The sequence below is a fragment of the Crinia signifera genome, chromosome 4, assembly GCF_055691185.1.
Source record: "Crinia signifera chromosome 4, ASM5569118v1, whole genome shotgun sequence".
Classification (NCBI taxonomy): domain Eukaryota; kingdom Metazoa; phylum Chordata; class Amphibia; order Anura; family Myobatrachidae; genus Crinia; species Crinia signifera.
In genome coordinates this window covers 55,228,925-55,250,145 of record NC_139220.1, presented here as the reverse complement: position 1 = coordinate 55,250,145, position 21,221 = coordinate 55,228,925, and the positions used below count along the sequence as shown (strand labels likewise).

The 21,221-nt window shown below is 45.4% G+C and overlaps 1 protein-coding gene across 4 annotated transcripts in view; it reads left to right on the top strand.

The window, feature by feature from the left end:
* DOCK2 (dedicator of cytokinesis 2) overlaps positions 1–21,221 on the top strand; it is a 707,149-nt gene that overhangs the window by 142,891 nt on the left and 543,037 nt on the right. The gene's annotated exons all lie outside the window — the stretch shown is intronic.

Here is a 21,221-nt window from a genome sequence, read left to right as displayed (position 1 = left end):
GAAAATGGGGGTAGATTTATTATATGGCGATCAGGGGAATCTGCGCTATCCCCGTGCGTTATAGCAGGGGATAGCGCTTCCCCTGATCTATCACACCCGCCGAGCGTTTACTCTAGCGCCGGCGGTGTGGGGCAGGAGGCATAGGGCAGGAGGCATAGCGCAGGGGCGATATTTTGAACTGCGCCCCTGCCTCCTGCCAGATTTATGAACAGTCAGCATCGCTGACCGTTCCGCCGCCTGCAGCTGTCGACTTCGCCAGCTGCAGGCGGCGATGCCCTATACCTAACAGCAGGGACAGCTCTGTCCCTGCTGCTGGCGCTGAGCTGCGATGGGATCTCGCAAGACTAGCGAGATCCCGCGCATGCGCAGTGAGCCGGCCGGGGGGGGGGGAAGGAGACATCGCATCAGTATTAACTGATGCGCTGTCTCCAGGAAGGACATCGCCGGAGGGGGGAGTTAGCGCTCCCCCACTCCGGCGGCAAGATCTTAATAGATCTTGTCGATGTCCCCTCCTGCTTCGCCTCGCTAATTAGGTGAAGCAGGAACTGTTATAGCGGCGCGATAGGCGCCGCTGTAATAAATCTACCCCATGGTCACCACCCCCAAACCCCGGCTTTCTGTCAATTACCTTGTGAATGGCCAGCGATCAAAATATGTAGCAGGCTTTTATCACAGGAAGGCCTTGCGCATGTGTACTAATGGCCATACGCATGCGCAGTCTATCGATAATTGCCGGCCTGCAAATTGCAGCCATGCGATCAGGTCTGAATTAGGCCCTTTGTTTCTACAATCTTATAACTGCGCACAATACATAATAATATAACATGTTCAAATGTACACATTATCCCAATACTTTAACCCCTTCCTGACAGAGCCAGTTTTTGCGTTCCTGACAGAGCCCTTTTTTTCAAATCTGACATGTCTCACTTAAGTGGGGATAACTTTTTTTTGCTTTTACTTATCCCAGTGATTTTGAGATTGTTTTTTCGTGACACATTGTACTTCAAATTAGTGGTAAATTTGGGTCGATACAGTCTGTGTTTTTTTGTGAAAAATACCAAAATATCGTGAAAAAATGGAAAATTTAGCGATTTGCAAAATGTTAAATTTTCTGCTTGTGAGACAAATAATCTTACCACTCAAAATAGTGAATAACTAACATAGACCATATGTCTACTTTATGTTGACATCATTATTTCAACTTCCTTTTAATTTTTTGGGACACTAGGAGGCTTACAATATGAATAGCAAATTCTCAAATTTTCAAGAAAATTTCAAACACTGATTTTTTTAGGGACCAGTTCAGTTCTGATGTGACTTTGAGGGACTTGTATGTGAGACACCCCCATAAATGATGCCATTTCAAAAACTGCACCCCTCACAGTATTCAAAACAGCATTTTGGAAGTTTGTTAACCCTTTAGGTGTTTCACAGGAATTAAAACAAAGTGTAGGTGAAATTTCAAAATTTCTTTTTTTTTGCAGATTTGCAATTTTAATACATTTTTCTAAGGAACACAGTACATTTTACTAGAGAAATGTGACTAAAAATTGATTCCCCCAATTCTTTTGTTTTCATAAATATCCTATATGTGGCCCTAGTGTGCACGGTGACCAAACCACAGGCTTCATAATAGAAGGAGCACCTACTTGATTTTGGAGCCTCCTTTTTATGAGATTATTTTTTAGGCACCATGTAGGTTTCTAGGCACCATAAGATGCTAAAAGTTAGGAACCCCCCCACAAGTGACCCCATTTTGCAAACTACACCCCTCAGGGAATTCATCTAGGGGTATAGTGTACATTTCAAACCCCCAGGGGTTTCACCAATTGTGGTACAACTGGGCAGTGAAAATGAAAAATTATTTTTTTTACACAAAAATACAGTTCTGGCTCCAAATTTGTCATTTTCAGAAGGTATGAAGGAGACAAAGCACCCCAAAATCTGTGCCCCAATTTCTCCCGAGTACGGCAATGCCTCACATGTGACCAAAAAATACCAGTTGGGTGCATGGCAGGACTCAGAAGGGAAGGAGTGATTTTTGGATTTTGCAGCTCAGATTCTGGTGGAATTTTGGTGGGTGCTATGTCGCATTAGCAAGACCCCCAAAGCACCAATACAGTGGAACCCCCCCACAAGTGACCCCATTTTGCAAACTACACCCCTCAGGGAATTCATCTAGGGGTATAGTGTACATTTCAAACCCCCAGGGGTTTCACCAATTTTGATACAAGTGGGCAGTGAAAATGAAAAATTACATTTTTTTACACAAAAATGCAGTTCTGGCTCAAAATTTTTCATTTTCAGAAGGTATGAAGGAGAAAAAGCACCCCAAAATCTGTGCCCCAATTTCTCCCGAGTACGGCAATGCCTCACATGTGACCAAAAAATACCAGTTGGGTGCATGGCAGGACTCAGAAGGGAAGGAGTGATTTTTGGATTTTGCAGCACAGATTCTGGTGGAATGAATGGTGGGTGCTATGTTGCACCAATACAGTGGAACCCCCCCACAAGTCACCCCATTTTGCAAAGTACACCCCTCATGGAATTCATCTAGGGGTATAGTGTACATTTCAAACCCCCAGGGGTTTCACCAATTTTGATACAAGTGGGCAGTGAAAATGAAAAATTACATTTTTTTACACAAAAATGCAGTTCTGGCTCAAAATTTTTCATTTTCAGAAGGTATGAAGGAGAAAAAGCACCCCAAAATATGTGCCCCAATTTCTCCCGAGTACGGAAATGCCTCACATGTGACCAAAAAATACCAGTTGGGTGCATGGCAGGACTCAGAACGGAAGGAGTGATTTTTGGATTTTGCGGCTCAGATTCTGGTGGAATTTTGGTGGGTGCTATGTCGCATTAGCAAGACCCCCCAAGCACCAATACAGTGGAACCCCCCCACAAGTCACCCCATTTTGAAAACTACACCCCTCAGGGAATTCATCTAGGGGTATAGTGTACATTTCAAACCCCCAGGGGTTTCACCAATTTTGATACAAGTGGGCAGTGGAAATGAAAAATTACATTTTTTACACAAAAATGCAGTTCTGGCTCGAAATTTTTCATTTTCAGAAGGTATGAAGGAGAAAAAGCACCCCAAAATCTGTGCCCCAATTTCTCCCGAGTACGGCAATGCCTCACATGTGACCAAAAAATACCAGTTGGGTGCATGGCAGGACTCAGAACGGAAGGAGTGATTTTTGGATTTTGCAGCTCAGATTCTGGTGGAATTTTGGTGGGTGCTATGTCGCATTAGCAAGACCCCCCAAGCACCAATACAGTGGAACCCCCCCACAAGTCACCCCATTTTGAAAACTACACCCCTCAGGGAATTCATCTAGGGGTATAGTGTACATTTCAAACCCCCAGGGGTTTCACCAATTTTGATACAAGTGGGCAGTTAATATGAAAAATTACATTTTTTTACACAAAAATGCAGTTCTGGCTCAAAATTTTTCATTTTCAGAAGGTATGAAGGAGAAAAAGCACCCCAAAATCTGTGCCCCAATTTCTCCCGAGTACGGCAATGCCTCACATGTGACCAAAAAATACCAGTTGGGTGCATGGCAGGACTCAGAACGGAAGGAGTGATTTTTGGATTTTGCAGCACAGATTTTGGTGGAATGAATGGTGGGTGCTATGTTGCACCAATACAGTGGAACCCCCCCACAAGTCACCCCATTTTGCAAAGTACACCCCTCAGGGAATTCATCTAGGGGTATAGTGTACATTTCAAACCCCCAGGGGTTTCACCAATTTTGATACAAGTGGGCAGTGAAAATGAAAAATTACATTTTTTTTACACAAAAATGCAGTTCTGGCTCAAAATTTTTCATTTTCAGAAGGTATGAAGGAGACAAAGCACCCCAAAATCTGTGCCCCAATTTCTCCCGAGTACGGCAATGCCTCACATGTGACCAAAAAATACCATTTGGGTGCATGGCAGGACTCAGAAGGGAAGGAGTGATTTTTGGATTTTGCAGCTCAGATTCTGGTGGAATTTTGGTGGGTGCTATGTCGCATTAGCAAGACCCCCCAAGCACCAATACAGTGGAACCCCCCCACAAGTGACCCCATTTTGCAAACTACACCCCTCAGGGAATTCATCTAGGGGTATAGTGTACATTTCAAACCCCCAGGGGTTTCACCAATTTTGATACAAGTGGGCAGTGAACATGAAAAATTACATTTTTTACACAAAAATGCAGTTCTGGCTCAAAATTTTTCATTTTCAGAAGGTATGAAGGAGAAAAAGCACCCCAAAATCTGTGCCCCAATTTCTCCCGAGTACGGCAATGCCTCACATGTGACCAAAAAATACCAGTTGGGTGCATGGCAGGACTCAAAAGGGAAGGAGTGATTTTTGGATTTTGCAGCTCAGATTCTGGTGGAATTTTGGTGGGTGCTATGTCGCATTAGCAAGACCCCCCAAGCACCAATACAGTGGAACCCCCCCACAAGTGACCCCATTTTGCAAACTACACCCCTCAGGGAATTCATCTAGGGGTATAGTGTACATTTAAAACCCCCAGGGGTTTCACCAATTTTGATACAAGTGGGCAGTGAAAATGAAAAATTACATTTTTTACACAAAAATGCAGTTCTGGCTCAAAATTTTTCATTTTCAGAAGGTATGAAGGAGAAAAAGCACCCCAAAATCTGTGCCCCAATTTCTCCCGAGTACGGCAATGCCTCACATGTGACCAAAAAATACCAGTTGGGTGCATGGCAGGACTCAGAAGGGAAGGAGTGATTTTTGGATTTTGCAGCACAGATTCTGGTGGAATGAATGGTGGGTGCTATGTTGCACCAATACAGTGGAACCCCCCCACAAGTCACCCCATTTTGCAAACTACACCCCTCAGGGAATTCATCTAGGGGTATAGTGTACATTTCAAACCCCCAGGGGTTTCACCAATTTTGATACAAGTGGGCAGTGAAAATGAAAAATTACATTTTTTTACACAAAAATGCAGTTCTGGCTCAAAATTTTTCATTTTCAGAAGGAATGAAGGAGACAAAGCACCCCAAAATCTGTGCCCCAATTTCTCCCGAGTACGGCAATGCCTCATGTGTGACCAAAAAGTGGCAGGACTCAGAAGGGAAGGAGTGATATTTGGATTTTGCAGCACAAATTCTGGTGGAATGATGGTGGGTGCTATGTCGCATTAGCAAGACCCCCAAAGCACCAATACAGTGGAACCCCCCCACAAGTGACCCCATTTTGCAAACTACACCCCTCAGGGAATTCATCTAGGGGTATAGTGTACATTTCAAACCCCCAGGGGTTTCACCAATTTTGATAAAACTGGGCAGTGAACATGAAAAATTACATTTTTTTACACAAAAATGCAGTTCTGGCTCAAAATTTTTCATTTTCACAAGGAATGAAGGAGACAAAGCACCCCAAAATCTGTGCCCCAATTTCTCCCGAGTACGGCAATGCCTCACATGTGACCAAAAAATACCAGTTGGGTGCATGGCAGGACTCAGAAGGGAAGGAGTGATTTTTGGATTTTGCGGCTCAGATTCTGGTGGAATGAATGGTGGGTGCTATGTGGCATTAGCAAGACCCCCGAAGCACGGTGAAATTATGAACCTAATATTCCATAGATGTGTGGTATATTTTAAAACACTCCTTTATACATAGGCCGGGTTTGTCGGGGCAAGTGTCACACTGGAAAATAGTTTGCTTTCTTATTCCCTTTTTATAGCAAACTTTGCACCTTTTTTGTGTCCTGCCCTTTTTTCCAGTGGAGGGGATTTCATCAGGAAAATGCTGCCCTGGTACAATACGGGGGCCAGTACTAGAAGTACTGGGGCCCTCTGCCTGCTGGTTCCCAAATATTAGGCCCTTTATGACTTCCTCTTGAAAGTGCATAAATGTCCCCCTCTGGCCGGTAGAACGGAATAGCACGTAAGCGTTATACAGTGCCATCTGGATGATATACACGGCCACCTTCTTGTACCAGATTTTTGTTTTCCGCAGGGCACTGTACGGCTTCAGTACCTGATCTGAAAGATCCACTCCGCCCATGTACCTATTGTAATCCAGGATACAATTAGGTTTTGAGGTGTGGGTACTGGTACCTCGTACAGGGACGGAGGTGGTACTGTCTCCGTGAATTGTTGTCAGTATAAGGACATCCCTCTTGTCCTTATATTTGACCAACAACATATTTTCGTTGCATATTCCCCTGCTTTCACCCCTTCTCATTACTTGGGCAATGTGCGTTTTTGGGAGGCCTCTTTGGTTCTTGCGCACAGTACCGCAAGCTGCTGTACCTCTTGAACCAAGGGCCTTAAACAGGGGGATGCTAGTGTAAAAGTTATCCACATAGAGGTGATAACCTTTATCCAGGAAGGGGTGCACTAAATCCCAGACAATTTTCCCACTAACACCTACGAGGGAGGGGGGGCATTCTGGCGGTTCAATTCTTGAATCCTTCCCTTCATAAACCCTAAACCTGTGGGTGTACCCTGAGGTGCTTTCACACAGTTTATACATTTTTATGCCATACCTTGCCCTCTTACTGGGAAGGTACTGGCGGAATTTAACCCTTCCTTTAAAATGTATAAGGGACTCGTCGATACAAATAAATTTTTCAGGGATGTACACCTCTTCAAATTTGGCACTGAAATGATCAATGACCGGCCTGACTTTGAATAGCCGGTCAAAGGTGGGATCATCTCTGGGTGGGCACTGTGCATTATCGGTGTAATGTATAAATTTAAGAATTGTCTCAAATCGAGTCCGGGTCATGGCCATACGGTAAAATGGAGTACTGTACAGAACATCTGTACTCCAATATTGCCTAATTTCTGGCTTTTTTACTATGCCCATATGAAACACCAGACCCCAAAACGTCATCATCTCTACTGCATCTACAGGGGTCCACCTAGCAAATGATGACGTGGGGTTTTGAGCAATAAACTGCTGGGCATATAAATTAGTTTGGTCCACCATTAAATTTACAAAATCATCAGAGAAAAATAATTTGAAAAAGTCAATTTCTCTGAGACCTGTGGAATCAAATTGGATTCCTGGCATGGCCAAAAACTCAGGAACCTGGGGCTCAAAATTGTCTGGTGGTGGGGTCCATACGAGATCAATTGTTGGGGGGGGGGTCTCAGCTGCTCTACGGGGGCGTCTTTGAGGGGGTCCCTCATCATCAGAGGAGGAAGAGGAGCTTAAGGCGAATCCTTCAAATTCCCCGCTTGCATCACTGGCTGTGTCAGAGTCAGAAGCAAGCAGGGCATATGCCTCCTCCGCTGAATACATTCTTCTGGATGACTGTGATGACATTTGGGAGGACATTTGGGAGGACATTTGGGATGCCATTTTTATTTTTGTGTTACTGGTAGTGAAATGTTTCAACACGTGTATAGTGTAGGGGGGGGTACAAACTTTATTTCAACCCGGGGGATATGTAGTGTGTATGTAGTGCAGAAAAAAAAAAAATACTTTATACCAATAAAAAAAAAATGAAGGGGTTAAAAATAAAAAATTGAAGGGGTAAAAAAAAAAAAAAAAAAAAGGTCCTGCGCCAAAAATTGAGCACAGATGTTGGTCAGTAACGTCTGTCACTGAACAGCGCTCAAAGGCAACAGGAATTTGATCAAAAAAAAAATAAAATAGATCAACCCTGTGCCGAAAAAGCTGATCAGTGATGTACGTCACTGATCAGCGCACAGTGGCCACAGGACACCCACAAAATCACAGTGTGTGTAAAAAAAAAATTAAAAAAAGACCCCACAGCACTCACAAAAAAAAAAAAAGGTGATCAGTGATGCGACACTGATTACCAGTGAGGTGCAGCAGGTGCACAACCTTTGGTGCAACTGACAGGTATATATATAAAAAAAAAAAAACCTCTGCACCCCCAAAAAAGTTGCTGATCACCTCAGATATAGTGATCAGCACAAAAGGCGGGGGCAGCAGACACAAAATTTAGCACTCTCTGTCACTCTCTATCACTCTCTGTCACTATCTCTCACTATCTATCACTCTAAGACACTAAAAAACCTGCACCCCCAAAAAGGGGGGGTAGCAGACACAAAATATACACTCTCTATCACTCTCTGTCACTATCTCTCTCTATCTCTCTCTATCTCTCACTATCTATCACTATCTATCACTATCTATCACTCTATGACACTACAGCAGCAGCACTGACAGGTATATCTATATATAAAAAAAAACCTGCGCCCCCAAAAAGTTGCTGATCAGTTAATTTATACTGATCAGCACAAAAGGAGGGGGCAGCAGTCAGTTATATAAAAAATATATAGCACAATCTGTCACTATCTCTCTCTATCTCTCTCTCTCTATCTCTCTCTATCTCTCTATAACTATTACACTGCAGCAGCACAAAATATAGCACTCTGTCACTAGGCCTCTCTATCTATCTCTCTCTCTCTATCTCTCTCTATCTCTATCTCTCTCTCTCTATCTATAACTATATCACACTGCAGCAGCACAAAATATAGCACTCTCTGACACTATCTCTCTCTCTATCTCTCTCTATCTCTCTCTATCTCTCTATCTCTCTCTATCTATCTCTCTATCTAGCTATTACACTGCAGCAGCACAATTTCACAGCACAGGAAGGCACAAGTAGCAACAGGATCCAGGAAGCATCCAGCACACTACTAGGCACAGATCAAGCAGTGATCAAGCAGCGATGAAGCAGTGATCAGGTAAGTATGGAGCAAGGTTCTGGTCAGTATATGGCGGCAGGTGGCACGGTGACCGCACTGCACGCTATTCCAGACCGGAATGGCGTCTGCAGTGCAGTCACCGTTAGTTTAAACCCCCCTCCATGGCTGTGATTGGTCCGTCGGTCCGACGAACCAATCACGGCCTTTGGGGGCGGGCGGGGTGAGGTGGGGTGACACCAGTGTCACCCTTACACCCCGCGGTGATTGGTGCTGTACTTTACAGCACCAATCACCTCCGATCCCGTGTCACCGGCGAACGTTATTCGCCGGTGACACAGGAAAACGCTGTAATTGGCTGTTCACACTGAACAGCCAATCACAGCGATCGCCGACGGGGGGGCGGCATCGCAGCCCCCCCTGGGCATGCACGGACATGTCTGCTGTCAGGGACAGCAGACATGTTGAAACTGTCACCGCGTCTATAGACGCGGTGACAGTTTAAATCCATGACGTACATTTACGCCATGTGTCGGGAAGTACTTCCCGACCATGACGTAAATGTACGTCAAATGTCGGGAAGGGGTTAAATTATTTTCCAAACAATGTTTCTCTAGTGCCAGTGTCCTGTGCTGCGAATTATTTCCCTTGTTGTCCACCCGGGATACATAGGATATCCTGGTGGTCAGGACCCAGACATCCCGATACAGAGATCCTACCTTCTTCAGCTTAACCCTCGCTTGCAGCAGCCTGACCACTAGTGCATAAACTTAAACCCTGTAACGCCTAAACCTAAACCCCCTGCCCCACAGCCTAACCCTAACCACCATTGTAAATGCCTAAACCTAACCCCTTTTCCCCGCAGCCTAACTCTAAGCCCCCCAACTAATGCCTAAACCTAACCCCCTAACCCTGGCCACACGCTAGTCCACCCCACATATTTACCAATCAAGATTCTGGCTGCAGCCACTACATGCAGCCCAACATTTAATATACAGCCCTGTTTATGTGGAGGTGGTAGTAGGCAGGGCTGCCGTGAGAAATTGGGGGTGGTAGGGCCCAGGATTTTGACAGTCCCGGGCCCTACCGCCCCTTCCCCTACCAACCCCCCTCCCCCGCCGTGTATTAAAAGGATACCTGTGGCCGCGGCGGTGGCAGCGGCTTCTCCGGCTTGTCTTCCCAAATCCTCCGGCATCTGGCAAGCCGCGCGATGACGTCACACCATGCAGGCTTAGAGTGCAGGCGCCCAGCACTGCCTGTGTATGTCCCTGGGCGGCAGGCAGCAGGAGGATCCGGCTGGGCATGGGGAGAGCGGCTGAAGTGAATGGGGGTGCTGGCGGGCTGCTGCCCGTGCCCTACCCTCTGTCAGAGCGGCTGCGCCCGGGACAGTTGTACCCATAGCACCCGCCATGTCGGCGGCCCTGGTAGTAGTGATCTTAGCGACATGCCTAGGATCACTGGACACACCATGGTGAAGAAAAAAATAATTATTTCATTAACTGGGTGACTGGATAACAATCTGTCACTGATTTAATTAAGTCTAAACCATGTGCAAGAACTACAATACCATAAGTCATGAATAAAGTAATGTTTTTGATTTGATAGATTGCCTCTGCATAGAATATATGACTGTCCTATTATTATTCCTGCTGCCAAAATTCTTCTCGGGTATATTTTTTCCCCTAGGAAAACCTAAATTGAAATTGCTTAAAAAAATTACTTACATTTATAAGAATTTGAGCTTTTATATATTTCCAATATATGTTGTCATCAAAAATCTTGGCGGAATAAGACTTTGCTTAGATTACAGAGCATTAAAGGTAGTAAGCGTATGTTGCATAGTGCAACTTATGGTGTGTACACACGGTAGATGTGCCTTAAGATCCTATCCACGATCTGACCAGACAGGATCGTGGATAGGATCTTAAGGCACATCCGATTTGCAACCTATCTTGACTATATAGTGCAGATCTGCACTATATAGACAAGGCAGCCAAGACTTTCTGGCTTCCGATACGTGAACGCGTATCGGGATCGCAAGGGTTAAAACCCTTGCGATCTGCATCCGATGTTGATCCGATGCCGATCCGATGTTGACTATATCGTCAACATCGGAAAGGAAATCGGACCGTGTGTACACAGCATCACTGTATATCCAAGCTCTTGAATAGGGAAATTGAATTTAATAAGAATCCATGCAGGAAATGAGTGGAAAATGGCCTTCAGAACCTGATATGGTCAAGTAAAATATTTGGTAATGGCCTTAGATCTAGTGAATGTTCCAATAAGTTCTAGCATTTTATAAATGATGTCTTCGGAGTTACCTTAGATCAGTTTGCCAGGGTAGCAGGGATGGTGTAAAGGTTAATATTACAGCCTCACAGCATCGGGGTCATGTGTTTGATTACCATCAATGGCCCTTACTAGAGTTTGTATATTCTCCCTGTGCTTGTGCAAGTTTTCTCCGGGTACTCGGGTTTCCTACCACAATCCAAAGATATAGTGGCAATAAATTAATTGACTTACAATAAAACAAAACTTAACCTAATTGGGCAAGTGGGAGCATGCGTTTAGGCCTAGATGGGTCAAATGTGTTTTACAGTATCTGCCATCAAATGATATGTTTATATCTACAGTATCTCAACTGTATACTCATTTACAATGCCGTAACTAGATATTTAGTTGGCCCATGCCAGGACGAGCAATGAATGCCTCCACTCCTTAGCCCCACCCCCTACTAACTGCATACAGTACATATGTTCTATAGAAATAATACTATAGAAAGACATATAGGGGAAAATGTACTAACAAAAATTCGTGAAAAAAAATCTTATTTTCTTTCGAAAATACGTTTTTTTGGGGCGTATACGTATTTTTGGCATTTACTATGCCAAAAATACAAGTTTTCGTATTCATATTGATGGGACATTTACAAATACGAATGAATACACCATCGATAGAATACAACAGGAATCACCATTCAAAAGAATTTACTAAGCGGCCGTATTGATAATACAGCCGCTAATTAGTGTAAAACTGCCACGAATATACGGCAGGAAAATACACTTTATTTTCCTGTCGTATGTGGCAGAAGCCTGCACGGATCTGACTGATTTTTTATTACCGGCCCCGGCTCTTTCAGCCTGGTGCTGGTTACGACTGTGGGGGGGACCCCACGCCGTGTTTTTATTTATTTATTTTTCTATTTTTTTTTACACTCTGCAGCCTGCGCGGATCTGACTGATCCCTGCAGACTGCCTACACTAATTCGTATTAGCGGCCGTATATACGGCCAGCTAATACGAATTAATACGACATCGGAGGGTTACAAAGCAGTCGTATTTGACTGCTTTTTAAATTCCCCTCTGTAACACGACTGTACATACAACGTATGCAGTCGTATTTATTCGTAGCAATTTTTTGTATTCGTATTCTTAGTAAATTTCCCCCATAATGGGTATTACCTCATATAGGGCCAGATTCTCTAAGCTTCAAAAGTGATAAAATGGATAGTGATAAACAGACAGCCAATCAGCTCCTGCCTGACATTTTTCAAACACAGTCTGTGACATGGCAGGTAGGAGCTGATTGGCTGGCTTTTTATCACTCTCCAGTGCTTAAAGTGGTCCAAGGGAGGTGGTGGAACTCACCCCTCTACACCCACACCCTAGCACCTCCCACCTGGAAGAAGCCACACCCCTAACGCCGCCTTTTCAAATATCTTATATATTCATAACTTTTGCGCTTGCTGTTCGTTAATTTTTAGTAATGATTTCCTCCGGCAATAATAAATTAGTAGCAGCCTCTTCCCTCCTTGCTGTCCCTCCCTTCCCTCAGCGTTCGTGTGTGTAATCAGGATGGCTCCTCTCTAGAGAAGCATAATGATGCCAGCAGACTTGCGTCTACCCCCCAATATCCCCCCACCTCATCATTATGCCTGCCTTCCCTCCTACCCTATGTACCTTACTCTCTATTCTCCTCTGTCAGCCATATACCATTCCTTCCTCCCTCACCATATGAAACTCTCCCTCTCTCACCCTGTGTACCTGTGTCAGCCATATAACATTCATTTCCTCCATCACCCTATGTAACTCTCCCTCTCTCACCCTGTGCACCTCACGGTCAGCCAAATACCATTCCTTTCCTCTCCCACAGTGTACCTCTATATCAGCCATATATCATTACTTCCCTCTCTCACTCTGTGTACCTCTCTGTCAGCCATATACAATTTCTTCCCTCTTTCACACAGTGTACCTGTAACTAGCGTACCTGAATCCAGTAGTGCCTGAAACGGAAGCAGGGGCACAATCAGCCAGCTGTGCAGCTCTATACTGTAAAGCACAACCAGGGGCTGGCTGGCAACTTTCATCCTGGGGGGCAGACATTTCGAAGTGGCCCAGCTTTTCACACGAAACGCAATGCAAAAATTGGGGAGACAATTTTGGGGGCATGGCTTTGTGTTATGTGGGCGTGATTTAAACAGCAATTAGGTGCGAGTTTAGGCTATTTTGATAATCAGTTGGGTGCAGGTTTTTTCTAACCCTAACCCTTCTCCCTGTACACACTACCCCTAACCCTGCTTCCTCCACACACTACACCACCGCTAGCCCTGCGCATGGTTCCTGCGTACACTGCCCCACCCCTGCACCTATGACCGCTAGCCTTGCACATGCTCCATGCACACACTACACTACCGCTAGCCCTACAGAAGGTCCCCACACACTACCGATAGCCTTGCATGTGCTCCCTGCACACACTACTGCTAGCCCTGGATCCAATACACTACTCCTAACTCTGCACTTGCTCTCTACACACACTAAACTACCGCAAAGCTTGCACCTGCTCCCTGCACACACTACATTACCACTAGCCCTACATACAGTATGCTCCCCACACACACTTCCCCTAACCCTGCTTCCCCACACACTACTGCTAGCCCTACACATGGTCCCCACAAGCACTACCCCACCCTTATGCCTGCACACACTACAATACCGGAAGCCTTGCACCTGCTCCCTGCACACGCTACACTACTGCTAGGCCTGCACACAATATCCCTAACCCTGCTCCCCCCCACACACTACACTACCACTATCCCTGCTCATGGTCCATTTACACTACCCCTAGCCCTGCACATGGTCAATGCGCATACTACGACACTACCCCTAGCCCTGCACACACTACACTACCCCTAGCCCTTCACATGGACCATGCACACATTACACTACCCCACACAATCAAACAATACATTACTGCTAGCCTTGCACATGCTACCTGCAAAAACTACACTGCAGCTAGGGCTGCACCTACTCCCTGCACACAAGCTAGCATTTACCTTAAAAAAAAAAAAATCCTGTGACCAATTTTCACTTAATTGGATACCACAGATATTGGAAGGGTAGTGCACATAGCCTTGGTAAAATGGGATGTCTGTATATTTAATGCGGGCAACACCTTTCAAAGTCTAAACAACAAAGTATGCACAATAAAATGTGTGTGTATATATGCACTCCTCACCACAGCCCTGAGCCCTCTCCTCCAGTCCATGGTCTCCAGAACTTCAAGTAACTTTCAGGCTGCTCCTGTTTGCATGATGAGACGAGTCTGATGACAGTCACAGTTGCCGATAAGCTCCGCCCCCTTTTGGCCTCGAGGTTTAAGGGAAAGGAATCCTTTCTCCCCATTGGTGAATGGTGGCCATCTTTTTGAAGCCTGATATGGGGGCATCCATTTTCTGTTAGCACCTGCTTAGTGCTTCTGTTTCTGTCTCCGTGTGAGCAGTGACATACATTTAGGGAGCGATAGCATCTTCTGCCTGTGTCCTGCAGTCAGGCAGCCCTCGGACACTTAAATGAAATAGCCTGGGGGGCAGATGGCACCCTGCCCCTCGGGCCAGCCCGCCTCTGAGCACAACCTGGCAGCAGGATGAAGTGGTCCCTCTGCGTGCCGCTGTGCATGTGCTCAGAGCCGCCCATTGCACTTAATCAGGCGGGCTCCTCAGGGGGCTGGGGCTGTGCGAGTGGTGGCTGTCCCTCATCATTGCTGCACCCGTGTCACTGAGGTGCTCACTTTGTCAGAGTGAGGGAGGGGCGGCAGTAGGAAAGAAGCATACAGCCCCACTTGGCGGCGGCAGCAACCGGGAAATGTGATTGTGAGTGACGGCTGGGCATTGTGGGCAGCCGTGGAAGGAGGCGGAACTGAGTTCCGGCTTCAATTACAACTGCCGGAACTCAGTTCCGCCCCGTTCCGGCCCACTTTAACCCCTGTCACTCTCCATTTTATCACTGTTGAAGCTTAAAGAATCTGGCCCACAATCAGGTCCAGGTTAACAATGGGGTGAATGGAGCTGCAGCTCCAGGCCTCCATATAAAATAGGCCCACCAACATGACATACTGATAATCACCATACAGATACCATCTGGCCACACGGTTGGATATATATCATGAGCATTAAAGTCGCATTCGTATTTTACAGATTTATGCAATGTTTGTACTTTTATATATGTAGGTAGACACTGGGGCTCATAGTGTATGGGTTCTACATGCCTACATGACATCACCTCCTCCCCTAATAGGCGTTTGAACATTTTCAGCTCCAGGCTCATTAGGCCCCTAATCCGCCGGCATACACTACATATGGTATGTAGCAATAAACTTTAGATGGAGATATAAGGGGGGATCTCATCTCATGCAGTACACATGGAGGCCGTTGTGAACCTCGGTGATTCTAATTGACTCGGTAAGCTGCGAGCTTCACAGCTTACTGAGTCAATTCCCATGGTGGGAAGCAATAGCACTAAAGATAGTTATATTAGTGGGTGGTTTTCCTGGTCATAGGAAGGACATATCCACAATGTCGTTGTGATCTGTTGTTGTTGTTGTGGACATCGATGCCTTGTAGGTCATAGCAGGACTGGTGTGGAGCTTCTGTAACAACAAATTATGCGCCCTCTCCACCGGGAAAACAGCAGACCGTTCTTAAGGATGCTAGAGGAGGCCGCCGCCTCCTCTAGCGTCCTCAAAAAACGTCTGCTGTAAGGGGGTGGCCATTTTGTGTGGGACATTTTTCATAAGAAGGCTGAGCCAGGAGGAGCACCGGGATGCAGGCTATTAAGTCTGCGAGTACCGACTCCCAGCTGCGGCAGGCGGCACAGTAACAATAACGGCGCTATAGTTACGCCACTGGCCGGAAGAGAGCAGGAGCCAGGCAGTCCAAGAGATGCTCAGTACTCTTAAGCACACAGAAAGGACTCCTCTCCAATCAGTGAATCCAGAAGAGGACCTAGGGTACTGTATGTCCACCATTCTTAGGTGTCCACCTAGTCACTGTCAAACATTAGTGGTCGATCGTGTGACTGTCGGCCTAGACATTGTCTATCATCTATACCGTAACCGATTTGTTGTGTTTGTTTTGCCTGCACAAGCATTGCAGCATCTTCTTTAATTGATTAAGTGCTCTTCGTCCCTTTGTCACTGATGATGACAAGTTATATTGTTTTAAAGTATTCCCTCTCCGCACACATTTTCCATGTGAAAGAGAACAGAATCAGCTCATTAGTAATTTTATTATTAGTTTTCTTCAGGACAGTAAAAAATTCAGCTTTCATTAAAATATGTTTTGGCAATTTCACAGATCAGTGGTCTCTTTACATCTGTAATGAGAAGTAAGAGTTTAGTTAATATGTTTGCATAGAAGTCATGGATCACGCTTGTCAAGTAGAAAGAACTTTATGAACAATAGGTAAAACATTTGGAAACAGATGTTGAAGAATTATAGGCCATTGTCTGTATTGTCAAGAGAGTTGGGGATGGTATAAAATAGTACAAAGCGTATAAATATTAAGTGACTTAAAGTAATGTGTTATGTCTAGATCAGGAGTTAATAATCAGAAGAGACCAAAGAAGCCATTGTAGCTGTTTAGTGTCTGCAGTTTACGTAACAAAGAGACACAAGGGTGAGATTTTATTTTTTGTGCGATTTTTAGGTTTACTTTTAAGGTTCAGAAGTTTTACCATATCGTATGTTTAAGAAGCTGCAATTTTTTTCCTTATTCGCAAATGTAATAGAACGCGATTTCTCGGGTAGAAACGGAAATCGCATGCGATATGGTGCAATTTTTGGTCATGATAGAGTGCGATTTTTGGTCATAAAAGTGTGCGTATTAATGCTTTTTTGATTTTTTTAGACATGGTAATGTGCAGTTTTCGGTAAAATAATAATAAACCCCACCCCCCACATAACCGGCAACAGGCTCAAAGAACCGGTCCTGGTTTTAGAAATTCAGGGGCCAAAAATCTGGGGATCCGCAGGATTTCTAAATCAAGCACCGGGCTTAAGGATCGGTCCTGGTTCCCAAAATATGGAGGACAGAATGAGTAGGGGTCTCCCGTATTTTGGCAACCAGCACTGGGCCCAAACAGCCAGCAAGCTAATGGTGAAATGGTTAATAATAGAATAAAACTATTATGCAATGTTGTGAAACTACAAGTCCCAGCAAGCCTGCATGCAGGGACTTGGAAAACCACAAGTCCCAGCATGTGGGGCATTAAAGAGCCCGCTGGTATTTGTAGTTCTACAACATGACAAATGGTTAAAGAAAACACGCGTCTCAGTTTCCGGGCGGCGGGGCGACGGGAACCCTGTCCGTCTCCGCTTCAGGGAGACTGACAGGGTTAGGTGGGACAGCGGCGAGGCGGTGGGGACCCCGGGTGCCCGCCGACAAGCCGGCGGGCACCCGGGGGAAGCGCTGTCGGAAGGGGACGTGCGCGCATCTCGTGCGCGTGCATCCCCTTTCGCAGATCAGATGGCGGCGATGACGGCTGGCGGGGGATGGCGGATGGCGAATCTTCCGCCATCCCCTGCAAAGCTGGCACCCGCTCCATCTGTATGTTAGCATGTCAAAATGATGGCATCTAGGAGTGGTCAGAAGTAGGTGCCAAATGTAATAGTGTTAGAGAATCAGAAAGTGAGAGAGTTTGGATGAGTTCCCCCACCCCCCTTTTTTTTTTTAAAGCAGCATTATTTACATGGCAAAATCAACCTGGTTTTTCAGTGCAAACGATTGGCGCTTTACTCAAAAATTGGAAAAACTCTCCCCAAAGGTCTCACATTCTGGGCCAAATGTAATAGGGTGAGAGTTTCAGAAAGTGAGAGATTTTGGGAGAGTTTTCCCATGTTTTTAAAGCAGCAATCAATTACATTGCAAAACCAGGTTGATTTTGCCATGTAATTGATTGCTGCTTTAAAAACATGGGAAAACTCGCCCAAAATCTCTCACTTTCTGAAATTCTCACCCTATTACATTTGGCCCCCTGAGTCTCACACCCTGTTACATTTAGCCCCTGATGTGGGTTCTACACTCCTGAATTCTGCAGGAGACTCCCTGAAATAACAGCAATCTCCCTCTCTCCCTCATTAGTCTAGCAATCTCCCTTATTCACCTAGCTCTCATTACACGGTTACATTTTTGGGAAAAAAAGGAATAAGAGACAGATACAGTACATTTACATTGAATCATCTGCACCATTTCCCAGCACTTCACCAAGTATAGTATATCTTACTAACAGCTTTGGGGCTCATCTACATTTGCATATAAGTAATTTTTCCAAGACTCCTCTCCGATGTAGCAGTGCACACCCACGCTTCTAGGTGCCACGTTCACAATCTCTTTTCTCAATCTCTCCATATATGGAACTAGACACGTTCATTGGGTGGAGTATAACACGCCCCCTCAATGGGGCACTGTGCAAAATTCTACTACCAACTATAATCTCCCTGAAACTAGGTTTCAAAAGTAGGCAGGTATGGGGTTATGTGCACTTATACATCATTTTAAACAAAAACACAAGAGTTCATCTTGCTGAACTCATGGAGCAGAGGACATGTTTATGGGATTCAGGGTTTTTTCTGGTTGATTTGCAAGGCTGCAATTTTCGCAGACTTAAAAGTCCACCAGACACCGCCTGCACGGCCCCTCCTCACACGTGCGATCTCCCGCATGGCTGCAAATAGATGTTCAACATCTATTCGCATCCTTGGGGTGAAATCATTCGATGCACGTTGATCATCGAATTGTTTCTCCAGCGCTCGCAAATCTGAGACACCTCTGTGGTGTCTCAGAACTGCGGGCGCCCTGTGCGGGAAGCGGGCGGGCAGCTGACGTCAGCTACCATCCCCCCGCACCCGCGTCATCAGGGAATTATTATGAGAACCCCCAGCGTTTTCATGGGAACGCCCATGAGACACTGGGCCCCACGCTTGCACTGTTGCAAATAATCTATTTGCCGTGGCCGCTCGCATACAGCAGATGCACATGAGCATAACTAACTGCGCATTTGCAGTCGCAAAAAATCGCTCCCCTGTGAGTACACGCAGGGGAGCGTATCAATAAGAATAGGGGCCTCAGTCTGTGTTCTGTAGATGCCCATAAGACTTTTTACTACAGTATGTGTGCCAAACAGGTTAGTATGTTTCAATCTCTTATGAAGGAGCCTAATGCATTCTGTGGGAGACTGTAGACATTTTCCAGAATAAACTACAGTAAGCTGGTCCAGCAAAACCGGTGTGAGCAGTCATCAGTTATCAGGTTGTAGAGTCAGCGTGCCATTTGTAAAGGACAGCCAGATATGTCTACCAATGTAGTAAAGGCATGCCCAGACAATGCTGACACATAATAAATATATTCCTGATCAATTTCACATCTATCGATTCTTAACCACCTCGGTGGTATGTCCGGAAATTGTGCTGCCGCAGCAGGGTGACAAATTTCCGGGCATACCACTAGTAGGTGCCATTCACACTGCATCACTGACCAGGCTGCAACTCCGCCGGGGGAGGCTCGGGGTGGCTCGAGGGTTCGGGCACCCGAGTTGAACCTCCCCGAGTGTGCCACCTGGTCACTGTTGCAGTGCAAATGGCGGTGGGGAGCTCCAGCATAAGATTGCAGGAGGGCAGAGATCAGGAACAGGAGGGGGAGCCACAGGAGGGGGGAGTCGGGCCTGGCTGCTGCCCTTGTGTCGTGGGTATTGCTCGGGCTGGTAGGTTTGTCCAATATTGGCGGGGGGGGGGGGCAGCCATTGACAAGTGCATACACACTTGCCGATGCTGGCTCCGAGATCAGCGACGTCAGGGCCCATACACACTAACCAATATTACTTAGTGTGTATGGGCATTTAGAATAATTATTTTATAAGAAATAACTTGGCTGGGAACCCCTGCTGTACTATTTCCCACACTTGTCCTTTCCAAAGCTGAAATATAACCTCTGTAAGCTTTGTTTCTCATGCCGAATCATGGACATAAGTGTGACTGTATGGAACTAAACCAACAAGATTGTAAAATCATACAATAGGTTGCTACCTGCTTCTCAGTCACTATTAGGGCTGTGGAATGGATATGATTCATTTTGATGCAGACACTAAACAATGCCAGGGAATATCTGTAGCTACATTATTATTCTCTTAGTTCCTGCAGTCAAAAGTCATTCACCTGTGCGATCCCCTGAGAGGTACAGTATGACAGTCATTGATATCATCTCCTGGTTGTTACTCATGTCACATCCCTAAATCGCTAACATTATAAATCACTACGCCATCTCTAGCTGCAGTGTCTTTATTTAGCAAAACAGAAAATGTGATATCTTATTTTATGATAAAGACAACTGTAGTAGTCTAATGTGACCACCATTCTTCTGATTGTGTAGGCTCATGTATTTTCATATAATGTTTTTCCATAAATGTCAACTACTCATCTCTGCTGTGGTTAAATAAAGTTCAATTATCTTTTTTTTTTTTTTTTTTTTAGTATGTTGTCTTAAGGCAGGGATGGGGAACCTTCAGCCCTCCAGCTGTTGTGGAACTATACATCCCAGCATGCCTTGTTGCAGTTTTGCTATGTGGCAATGCCACAACTGTTGCAGGGCATGCTGGGATGTGTAGTTCAACAACAGCTGGAGGGCCGAAGGTTAAGGTTACAGATCCTTACATGTCTGCATAACTATTGACGCCAAAAAAGAAAGCTGATTCGTTCCATAATTCATAAACCTTCTACTTCACAATTCATTGACTTGGAACAAGCAGTAGCTGCAGAATATTGTATTATTTAGCTTATATACTGTATGGATATAGCAGCGCTCAATCATTGCTGGACTTTAGGCCACTGGCCAGGCTTGCCCATGGTTAACTATCGCAAGTTCTATAAACTCTGAATGCAGGAGCAAGGTCTGCGTAATGGAACACCAGAGCCTTAGGGGCTTTGTGGACTTTTTGTGCATGTGCAGTGGCAAATAACCAGTCAGCTGTGCAAACACAGGCATCCACCTTGTTAGATGTGTGATAGAGGGCCTGATTCCGGGACCGCCTGCTTACTAGTTTATGCTGGTACTGTATATGCAATTCCCATTAGTGTGTGGATACCTGATTCAGCGTGTGTGCAGAAGCTGGTTTGTTTCTTTTGTGCATGCACCTGAGAATGAGCCCCAGAGTCTGTAAACCTCATTCAGTAAATAACAGATATTTGTTATATCTATATTAAGGGCCTCATGGGCCTGGAGCTGAAAATA